Source organism: Gavia stellata, chromosome 18 (genome assembly GCF_030936135.1).
Source record: "Gavia stellata isolate bGavSte3 chromosome 18, bGavSte3.hap2, whole genome shotgun sequence".
Taxonomy (NCBI): Eukaryota; Metazoa; Chordata; class Aves; order Gaviiformes; family Gaviidae; genus Gavia; species Gavia stellata.
This window is the reverse complement of record NC_082611.1, coordinates 4,106,087-4,117,520: the sequence shown is the minus strand read 5'-3', so window position 1 is coordinate 4,117,520 and position 11,434 is coordinate 4,106,087. Positions and strand designations below refer to the sequence as shown.

The 11,434-nt window shown below is 44.4% G+C and overlaps 1 protein-coding gene across 2 annotated transcripts in view; it reads left to right on the top strand.

The window, feature by feature from the left end:
- The first annotated feature begins 807 nt into the window (after positions 1 to 807).
- Positions 808 to 11,434, top strand: part of USP22 (ubiquitin specific peptidase 22) — a 110,764-nt gene continuing 100,137 nt past the window's right edge. For both annotated transcript variants that reach the window (XM_059826247.1, XM_059826246.1), the window contains exon 1: positions 808 to 928. The gene's annotated coding sequence lies outside the window, so the exon portion shown is untranslated. The remainder of the gene's footprint in view (positions 929 to 11,434) is intronic.

Sequence of the window (11,434 nt, the reverse complement as noted above, 5' to 3'; positions counted from 1 at the left end):
CTCAAGGGTGGCGGGGCAGAGGGGGCGCACCTACCGCCCCTTCCCCGTTGGTCTGTCCCACTCCGGGCCTGGCGGGCTAGGTTGAGTTAGCGGCTCGGACCATTGCACACGGCGGGCGGAGGGGGGTGCGGGCGAGGAGGAGGAGGAAGGAGACGACGAAGGAGGCGGGGGGGCGGTTTAAAGAGACAAGAGCCGAGCGGGCGGCCGGCTGGGGGAGCAGGAGCGGCGGCGGGCGGAGACTCGCCCCCTTCCCCGCACACGCTCGCTCACACCGCGGCCAGGGTCGCCGCCGCCAGCGCCCCCCCTCCCCTTCCCCTCCGCCCGCCGCTTCCACAGCGGCCTCTATGAGGTAGAAGGGAGCGGCGGCCACTCCGGGGGCGGCAGCGGCCGCTACAGCCGCCGCCTCCTCCTCCTCCTCGCCTCAGAGAGCCCCATCTTTGTGTGTGAGGGAGAGGGCGGGCGAGAGGGAGTGCGCGCTGCCCGCCCGTCGCCGCGCTTTGTTCGGAGCCGGGGGGCCGTGGCGGCGCGGAGCCCCGGCTCTATGTGCCAGCCGCTCCCCGCGCCCCCACAGCAGCCCGCGGGGGCGGCGGAGGCCGCGCGGCCGGCGGCGGCGTGAGGGGCCGGAGCCCCTGAGGGCGGGCGCGCGGCGGGGGGGCGGGGGGGGCGCGCGGGCGGGCGCGCGGCCGCCCCGGCCCGTGCCCGCGTCCGTGTCCGTGCGGTTGCTGCGGAGGGGGGGAAGGGGCCGGCTCGCTGCCCGCCGGCCCGGCCCGTCTGCGGGCGGATTGATGTGGGGGGGTCTGACATGAGTCCGCCGGCGGCCGGGTGCTGCCATGTGACCGGCTTCAAGGTGGAGAACTGGAAGCAGAACCTGCGGGCGATTTACCAGTGCTTCGTGTGGAGCGGCTCGGCCGAGACCAGGAAGCGCAAGGTACCGGGGGCGGCTCGCATCCACCCCCCTTCTCTTCCCCTCCCGTCCCTTCCCCACACGCGCTCCCGTCCCTTCCCCTCCCTCCCCCCCCCGACCCACCCGCCCGCCCTCCCTCCGCCGCTCTCACGCACTCCGCCGCCTCGGCCTGCCCGCGGGCGCGGGGAGGGGACGGGTCCCCCGCCCGCCTTCCCTCCCTCCCCACGGGGCAGGTGGGCCCGAGCCTGCCCCAGCCCCGTCCCCGCCCCGCCGGCAGGGAAGGGGCCCGGGCTCCGGCACGCGGTCGTGGGGGAGGGAGGGAGGAGGAAGCGGTGGGTGTCCCCGGCCTCCGGGGCGGGGTGGGGGGGGTACAGCGGGGCCGGTCACCGGGATGCAGGAGGCAGCCAGCCCCGGTGCCCGCCGGCGGGGCCTCCCTCCCTCCCTGCCACCTGCCCCGGCGGCGGGGACGGCTTTCCGCAGCGGGGCTGTTCCGCAGCGCCGCCGCCTCCTCCCGGAGGTGCGGGAGGCAGCGAGGGTTTCCCGGAATACGGCGGCGGCAGGGGGGGAGGGGAGGCCCGGGGCAACGGGCACGTCCGGCCTGCGGCGGAGCTTTGTGCCGCCGGGGCGCGGCGGGGAGCCCCGCGGGGGCGCGCCCGAGCCCGGGGGGCTGCGGCGGGGCCGCCCGCAGCGCGGCGGCGTGTGGCGTGTGCGTGGGGAAAGCGGCGCGGCACAATGGCTGGGAGCGTGTCTGCGGGTCCCGGAGGCGCGGGGTGGTGGTTTATTATTTGTTTTCTTTCCTGAAGAAGGAGTAGCTTGCTTTTTTTCCCCTCTGATAATCCACTTGGAAAAGGGGATTCCTGCTGTGGGGGGGGAAGGAACCGGCTCCGCCTGGAGTACACGGAAGGGGAGAGGGGAGTTTGCTCTCGGAGCGTGTTGGTGCTTGGGGCATGCACTGCGCAGGCAAACAGCAGGAAAAAATCCGTGTTAATGAGGCCAAGCGCGAGAGGAAGAGCGCTTTTCCCCACCTATCTTCTAAAATGACATCCCTATCCACATGCATGTTTCAGGAGGACTTCTCTCAACTAGGCAACTAATTGCTGTTTTCCCTAGAATCAACTAGTTTTTACTTCAAAGTGACTTGGCAGATTTCTATCAGTCATCATATTCATGGCTGAGGAGGGGAGCGCAACAGCTACACGTAGCAAAACTTGTTTTTTGGGACAGCACAGATTGTGTTTGTGTTGAGCAACCCATTGAAAACTTTCTGATCCCAGTTGCTTTGCATTAAGCTGCTCAGCTTATTATTCATAATAGAACTAGAGTATGAAATGTACTTCAAGGGTGAGGTGGCTAACCGTTTTCCTGTGTTCAGTTTATTTTCTCAGGACAATCCAATTTTCCAGTTTTTCACTTGAAGAGGCAAAAATGGAATGTCAGAAGAAACATTTTAAATATAGTTAGTTACTTGATAGCCCTGCAAAATATAGTCAAACTTGTTTTCAGTATTTATAATCCCCTACAAGTCAATATTATGAAGTATGTTAATCAAAATCTGGTCTTTAGTGTGTCAAAATACCAGTTGGTATGTAATACATGGTGCTTAGAGCTTAAATGGAAGAAAAAAACATATATGTGTTGTGGAAGAAAAAAAAAGACCGGTGAGGTAGGAAGATGTCTCAGATACATACAAATCAAGTGTTACATTGAAAAATGAAAAGAAAATGTCATTAGCAAAATTACCACTTTAGCATTTTCTTTTTAACGTGGAGCATCCTTTCTAACCTGCATACCATTTATATGCTGTGACAGTTTGGGTTTTTTCCTCTGAAATCTAATGGTAGTGATGTGTTCATCATTGCTTGAAAAAACAGCTGGAAGTAAACAATATTCCATTGTAATCAACCTGTTCTTGCTTCCTCTTTGCACAGCCTGGCTCATAAAGCAGAACAGGATTGTTTCAAAATTATCTATCATCTCATGGAAAACATCAGTTTTCCAAACACATGCTAAAAATGCTCTTTTTTCCCTTTTTTTTAAGCAGGTTACCAGTCTGAAAATAGCTGGACTCCTGAATTCAGCCAACCTGAAATGATCACATATAGGGAGTACATGATCACATATAGGGAAACATTTTGGCTAGTTGAATTTGGGGTTCAATTCCGAGTCTCTATTCATAAAGATTGAAGAAAGTATGTAAACGACAGTTACAGTACTCACCTCTCCTGCATATGGACATGAGACCTTTTTCCATGGAATTTTTCTTTACTAAAATTCTCTGTCCGTATGTATGCCTTACAGTTTTACATGTAAAATTTGATAAACGGTATTTTCTGTTTGGAGGCATGTTTATAGTCTAATAAGTAGAAAACAATCCTTTGTCCTTTAATATTTTATATATACATATATTATGTATGTGTATGTATATATTTTAGGAGCATAGCTCTGACTGCTTAAGAGTACTTATTTATTGGTGGTGAGGATTCTTGTTCTTATTCCTAATCAAAATGATGAGGTCAAATTAAAGGTTTGGTAGAAGGTGATTTTCTTTTCTGTTGCAAAATCAAGGACAATCACATCATTCACTTATCACAGAAAACATTCAACGCATGTAGTTGATTGTTAACGGGAAGTGTTGGTCAATTTAACTTAGTCAGATGAACCTAGCTGTAAAAAATGCCTTGGTTGTCTGGTGATGGCCAGATGTGAATTGTTAGGTTTCTAGAATGGTAATGTACTACCCCTCCTGAGGCTGTCTTAAAAATCTTGATAGCAATGGGAACTGCAGGGGGCAGAAAGTGTCCGTTCCTCCTGCTTTACTTACGCTGCCTACTGCATTATGCTTTGGAAGACCATTTTAACGCTGCTTGCTGTTTGCTGTTCGTTTTTAATACGTACCTTTTCTGTGAATAAGCTTTTATGAGCTTCAGCTCTTGGTTTAGTATGCTTTACAGCCAGCGTTTTGAATAGAATAGCTGTAAAGCACAGTTTATAGTTGGAGAGCTATCTCCTGAAAATGTATTTGAATTCTCAGTCAGAAGCGAGAGGTAATTATGTATGTACCTTTGTAGGTACTGGAATTCTGGTGAAGGTGTTAGGAGTATGTTCGCTTCTGAAGTGTTGTCTACGCCGGGATTTGAGCTGTCATCATGGTGCGTCATTGTATCTACACGAAGGAGCGAGGCTGTAGCTTGCCTCACCTCACTGCATCTTGGCCAAAGTAGTAAAGTGCAGCAGTCGTAGTACACGCTATTCCAGGCAAAGGCTTTGCCATAGTGTAAATGTGTTGCTGATGGTAAAGCCCAAATGAAGACAAAACCTGCCTCACACTGTTTGAAGAGTGGAACAGGAGCAGGGGTAGAGGAAGAAACCTGAAGAATGGCTCTTGAAATTGTAGTAATTGTGATTAGAAGTTGGAATTAGATTTCAGGGCTTAAGTTGTATGTAAAGTGGCAGAAAATTAGGGTTGACCATCTTGGCTTTAGGACTTTGACCTGTAACTCTTTTCATTTTTAAATTGTGATAGTTAGAATCTGTTTAATAAGCTGATGACGAAGCTCATGTTTCTGTAGGTCATAGAGTTTACCTTGGATATTTTGATGTGGAAATTACCTCACACTTAATTAACACTGTATAAGAGGTCCTTAAATTTGACACAACTACCTCCCATTCAGGAATTATGGAACAGAACGAGGATGCTGAAAAGACTTACTGCCAGCCCTTTGTGTCAGCTTTTTCCATTTTTCTGTAGGGTCACACCTGAAATGCTTTGCTTATTCCTTTAGAATTACAGATGAGAAAAATCTGTTTTGCAGTGCTGAATGTAATTTTTGGTCCCCATCAGTGCGCAATTAGACATGTAGATGCATCTTTGTGTCTAGGAGTTGGTAAGTAATGTTTTCAGTGCTTGAAGGGCAGCTGAATTTACAATTAAATTCTGTCTTACTGGACTATACACCTTGGAGGAAAATAGTCTTTCTCGTTCTGAACGGTTCTTATTATCACTGCTCTGAAAAGGTTCTCCATGATAAAAGTAAACTGCTCATCATGACCACAGTCATGATATGCACAAGGTCCTATCTGGAATTTCAGAATGTTTGTTCTGTGCTTCTGCCAATAGATCAAAGAATAATTGCCTGTCAGGGGTTGCACACTGTCATTGACAGCGGGTGCATTCTAGCATATTTCTTCCTGTTTGAGAGCTTCTGTTGTTTTTTCCATTATTCTCTCTTTACATGGACCCTCCAGACTGATGCTTTCAGATATGAAGAAACATTTTCTCTTACAGGTGATGACCTTTCCACAGGTATCCTTCTCCCCATGTACTTGTGACTTCAGTCCTTCATTCCTTCTAATATTTGACAGATAACTGATTCATAGGTACTTAAAACTGAAATGATTTTGGTTTATTTCCTAACTTTCGAAGTAGAAAAAGGTTAATAATACCTTAGCAAATAAATGCCATGTCGTGTTTTCAGTAGCAGGTACTTTGGTTCATAGTCTAAATCAACGTGTTAAGTTCCTGCTAGAATGACCTTGCAGTCACAGGGTAAGCTAATGGTGGAACTTCTCATTGAATGCCTGTTGAGGCATGCTTGCTCACTTGCTTTCTCCCTTACAGCCTTGCCCCATATACCTGTCCAGGAACAGGGAAGTGTTGCTTAGGTGATTTGCTTTGTACCATAACAGGTGGGCAAGGAACCTTACCAGGCTGTGTCACCTTCTCAGGCTCGGTGTTTTGATTGCTTAAATTAAGAAGGAAATCTTCGCTTGTTTTTCTTTAATGTTTTTAGTATATGCACCAAACTTCTGGATTACAAATCCTGTGGAGAATTTGAAAGAGGAGTCCAGGATTCAAGAAGCATGTCTCTTTTTTTCAGCTGCATACTCTGCTTTGGCTGCCTATGTGAACGGTCTGGTTCACTCAGGAAGGATGTTCTTCTTTGCCATGTGTTGTGGGGACTACCTTCTCCCTGAAAGCCCATAAGAAGTGTCAAAATCAACTGCAGGCTTCATTGTTCAGGAGGTCTCCAATTTCATAACCGAACAATCTTCCTTAGCTCTTAACCTCTAAGGAGTAGAAAGATCCTTAGACCTGCTGAAGGTAATGTCCTCTTTCCTCTTGGTGTGAAGACACAATCTTTGCTGTGAGAGATATCCAGGCATGAGATTTTAGCTCCAGACACAGCGGAGCCTTGCGTATGTGGGACAAACCAGATTGAAAATGCCCCACTGAGCTTATGTCTTTGGTGCCGAAGAAGAATGTAATATAAGGCCTTCCTCTTCCTAGCAGTGTTAATTCCTATTTTGTATCCTCTGCCATGTTTTTTTTTTTTTAAATGAATGGTTGGTTTCTGGGCCAACGGTTAGGAATTAGTCTTGTGCCATGGAGGGTGGTGAACAGCAATTCTTGAGTTGTGGGATCTGAACCATCGGGGCTTACCCGAACTCTTGCTCATATCTCTCTCTCAGGTGAACGCTTACAGTCTGAGTTAAAGGTTACACGAATCTCTGTCATTGAAGCTGACTCATGAATAGTAGTTGTATTGGAACCGTTTCCTTCTCTATTTTTTTAATGTGGATGGAGAGACAAATGAGCACAATAAAAGCGTTTTTCCCCATACTTTGGTTTGTTCTCTGTTGCAGAGAAAGAAGATGGATCTGCACAAGCAGATGAAGGAAAAAATAGGGATACGCTGGACAAGAAGGCTTCTTTTTTTTCTGTAGTCTTGTCAGCAGTCAAGGTTTGCCAATAGCCAGGCTGTTTGTTAGGAGCAGTTGTAGCATTTCTTGAATTTTGTCTGCAGTCAAGGATCTTATTTGCTTGATGTTAAAAATGTTGAAAACTTTCAAACTAGAATGGCAGCTAGTAGTGTGAAGGTGAGCAGGGTGGAATGGCTTTGTTTGATTGTTGGACTATCTGTTGAGCTTTATTTTAAGCCATCAAAGCTTTAAACTCCAAACAAAGGTTAGCTGATATCCTCATTTTTGTTTCAGGCCTTGATCTGTAGCGTTAACATGAAACTAGAGCTGCAAGTCACTTTCAAACCTTCTACTCTCCTTCTTTCATTTGAGGATTTTCTGTCTTAGTAACTGAAGTAACAAATCAACGGGTAAATGCTACTGACTGACAGTGGAAGTTGCCTGCTTGTGAATTGCTGACCCCCCCCTTCTCCTGACTTACTACTACTTGAGTCTGGGCGAGGAAGAAAAAAGTATGTTTTCCTTTGGGACATGCTTGGGGATCCTGCTTCGTAACAAATGCTGTTGCAACCGTTAGTTTGATTCCCAACAGTGGCTGTGGTGGCTGATTTGTTTTAAACCAGAGAAAGATGAACTCGGTTTAAAAGCTTGTGTTTCACACATTAAACCTGGCACCCATAGTTTTTCCTGTTTATGTGTGATTGATTTGGAACTATGGTTTCTTGATGTCTTTTTCGTGGTAGGTGTAGGGCTTTTTTATCGGCTATACCTTCCCATTTAATTTGGCTGATAGCTACTTGAAAACGTTGGGTTTGGATTTTTTAATTCTTTTATTTCCATGGTTCTCCAAGTATTTATAATGTGTCTGTAGCACGTGGCAGCATCTAAGGTGAGGAGATACATGTGTACTCTTGCTTATATATCCATTATAGTGGCATCACAAGAAAGGCAGTCTGAAGGTGACCTGTATGCATTTTGCTGGATTTACTAGAACTGTATTTTAAAAAAGTAATCTTTTTTTTAACCATGCAAAGACCCATCGTTGTTAGAGCCTTTCTAGAGTTGGACAGAAAGAGCTGCCTACCTAGAGCAGCTATCTCAAATTTCTTGTTAACCTATGGGCAATGGAGCTAAGTGAGTGAAATGCTATGATGACATTACAGTTTATTATGTTATCCTGGACTGTGTTGTCAGCAAGCAGTGCTGAAGCGTAGGGATAGCCATATGTTGTCTAAGAAGCCTGAATTGGGAACCTTTTCTTAGCAGAAGGAGTTCTAGAAGCTGATAGATCTGTTCTGATGGGGTGAAAGCTCTGTCTTGGTAGTTGTATTCTTTTACATATTGACTTGGCAATCCTTTATGTACACTCTGCTTAATTCAAGATAAGAACTCTGCTGCATTAGCTGCTAATACAATCAATGTTGTAAAGAGTTGCTCATTGCAAAATTAACCTGCATTCTGCTTGGTTCAGAACACATGCAACTTGCATAGCAACTCCAGAATGATCTGTGGTTTACTTAGTGCTAGGACAGCTTCCACCATGTTGATATCTCTCATTTAAGGAAAAGAATCTTTTTATCTATTTCAGGACCTATTTGATGATCAGTAAAGTGAACTGTTACCAGACACGAGATGACTCAAAGTAACCTGAGATTCACTTTATCAGTTGGTAACTGATTAGCAGTAAGCATCTGTCTTGTCGCATTCTGTTGTGTGTGAAACTCAGCGAATATTCACTTTTTTTCAGTTCTCTACTTAGGTAGAATGTTACTCAAGGTTTTTTTTTAAAAACCTCTTGGTTATATGTAACACTAATTTAACTTTTTTTTTTCTGTCTGTCTCTGCTGCTTTTCCAAGTTGGTTAAGTAACTTTTTCCCCCTTCTTCCTTTCCTGTGTTTAATGGAGCTTGAAATTAACATGGCTCTTCTTTTCTACTTTTGCATGGTATCACTGGTGGTGTCAGCACATCCCTGGGAAATATTTCTGTGAAGGTCTACAGTGTACTAAATTTGTCACTGAATTAAAAAATTGGGTGTTAGACGAGGTGAAAGTCAAAAGAAAGTAGATGTGATAATAAAAGTTGTTTTCAACACACTTAAATGTAGTGTCTTTTTAGCATAAATATTGGGGCCAGTGGAAATTCTGATGTCCAGTAACAAATTTTGACATTAAAGATGCCGAATATGTTAAATATCCTCGTATTAAAAGTAGTAGTGAGAAAGCAGCTCACTAAATGTGACACTGTCTTAGCAACTCTGGAAAGAGAACCTGGGTTTAACTACACTTACATGGTCTTGTTCTTATACCATGCTGTTTTTGCAACGTGACGGTTTGCACGCACAGCCAAGCTCTTCTGCACATACATGTAAGATGTAAAAGTAGAACTATTCATAAATTCAGTGAGTTGTATTTATTTAGAATTAAATTGTAGAGATGATTAATCTACATGTCAGTTGAGATTATTAGACTATCTCTTCTTTTTCATTAGTGTCTTAATCTGGAGTTCTGTGTTGCAACCTGTGCCCTAGTATATGAAGCCAAGTTGTTTTCATCCATATGTATGTATGTTAATCTACAATTTGTAGTATGTCTAAATCCAAAAAGTAAAAATTACAAAATTAGTAATAACTTTAGTTTTGTCTAAACACATGAAAGACCCTGTAGTATTTGAATATAGTTCAGTGATGGGGATGATGGAGTATCAAACACTGATGTGACACTGGGTTCTGTTTGTGGTGATTGCCTTGCTTGTCACTTGGAAGTTCCTGCATCCAAGTAGCTTTTTTTAAATAGGATTTGACTTTGGGTTCATCTTACTGAATTGACTGCCAGGGCTTTTGTATGTATGTTTTGCTTCTGTTTTTAAAGGGCTTTTGTTTTGCATGAAGTACAGACTTGAATTCTATTACTTCAGTGTGGAGAGAAGACAGCAGCTATAACCTTTATTTCTGCCTTCCCCCCACCCCATAATTTCTGTGTGGGTTTTTTTTTTTTTTAAAAAGATTACTCTTACCCTCCTTGTGTCTGCGAACCACCTAATGTTACTTCACAAAGTTTGTCTAATAATAATTTGGGCTTCTGTCCTGTGCATTCAGGCTTGTTGTTGCATGCAACCCAGCTTTAAGGGACATTCTTTAGAATATACTTGGTAAATAAAGGTAAGATTTATTGCACAGCAGATGTATGATGACTTCATAAGTGAAGACAGCTGAGATAGCTGGCTGATTTCAGTACCTCATTTATGTTAGGTGAGGTTTTGTGACCCTGTGCCCTCCAGTGACAAATGCAAAATTTGTCTTAAGGTTTTATGTTTTTCTTTGCTGTGCTTAGTTATCTTCGTATTACTGCTCCGTTTTCTACTTAAACTCGATCACTTCCTGCTTGGCAGCTAGTGAGCAGGGTGAAATTCTCTTATAATCTTGTTTTCTGTACATTGCTGACTTTTGCCATGCTCTCTTAGCAAGCATCCTCCCCCCAAAGCTAATTATTGGATATGTTTATCTGAATGGTTAACACTCAACTCTTTGGTCATTTGTGACTACATGTTTTGTTTTTCGTTGTGGGATGATCTTAACAGCTATGTGGAGAACAGAATGAGGAAGGCAGTGAAATAGTTTCAAGAGTTACTGCAGTTATGTACATAAAGAGGAACAAGGCGCTCTCCTCTCATTATGAGGCTGTTCCCTAAAATTGATCGTACATTTTGTACAGCATAATTTTTATATTACTACCCTTAGTGATGTGTTTCCTTGTCAAGTAGCGATTCTGCTTCTTATAACTTTTCTTGATGTTTAAGTTCTAGTGTTGCCCCAATAAATTAAATTTCTTTTCTGCATCTCTTTATAAATCATTCTGCATTGATTCAGTTAGCAGAATTGATTCAGACTTGCACATGCAGAAGAGTTACTGTCAACCACTTTTTTCCTAATTGAAGGGATCTCAATCACAAAGTGCAATGGAATGGTAACAAAGTTCATAATTATATGGAGTGTATCACTGTGTATCTGTGAAATAGTGCCAAGTTTAAAAATGAAAAATATACATGGAGCATTAGAGAAATTGCTTTATGATGCTAAGTAAATCTTTTGTTCATCCATGCGGTTAAGTATTTTATGAAAAGGAAACTTGAGGGGAGAGATCCTGGTATGTCTGAGATCGCAGGGATATCTCATAATGGGAATGCAAGTTTTCAGGCCTTTATCAAAAGATTTCAGTCAGTAAGAAGTGGAGTTTTTTTGTCTGTCTTAGGATGCATACTGCAAAAGTCTGGCTGTAGAAAAACAGAACGCCAGTTTAGTGGTAACCTGAAGAATTACTTTATGATAGCAATTCTTTATAAAGCAAGCAATTTAATTCTGTAAGCACGCTGTACCTGGAGGTTGAAGCTGTTTTGTAGACAAGTTGTTTTGAAGTTGTGGAAAAAAAGAACACAAAATTACTTTAAGGAGGAAAGAGCAAGTTAGCAAATCTGACAAATTTTAAAAGCTTGAATTAAAATTTAAAAACTAGGTATTTATGTGGGTACTAGTGAGACACAAGTATGTGATGGAAATGGCAAATGGTTTGGATGAGAAAAATGCCATTCAGACACAGGACAGGGCAGTATTTGATTTACCAGGGGAGAGCAAGAGATGTGAAATTTGGACCTTTCCGTGCTTTATCACTGAAGACTAGTGAGGGGGGAACATGAAATCCAACTCTTTGGCTGTGGGTGTATGTGTGTCTTTCCTTAGCAGCCTAAGGAATTACCAGCTGTTGGCTGCATGTTCTTGCTGTCGTACCAGTTGGTGCATCGTGTTGGTGTGATTGTGCTGTGAACCAGAAAGAAC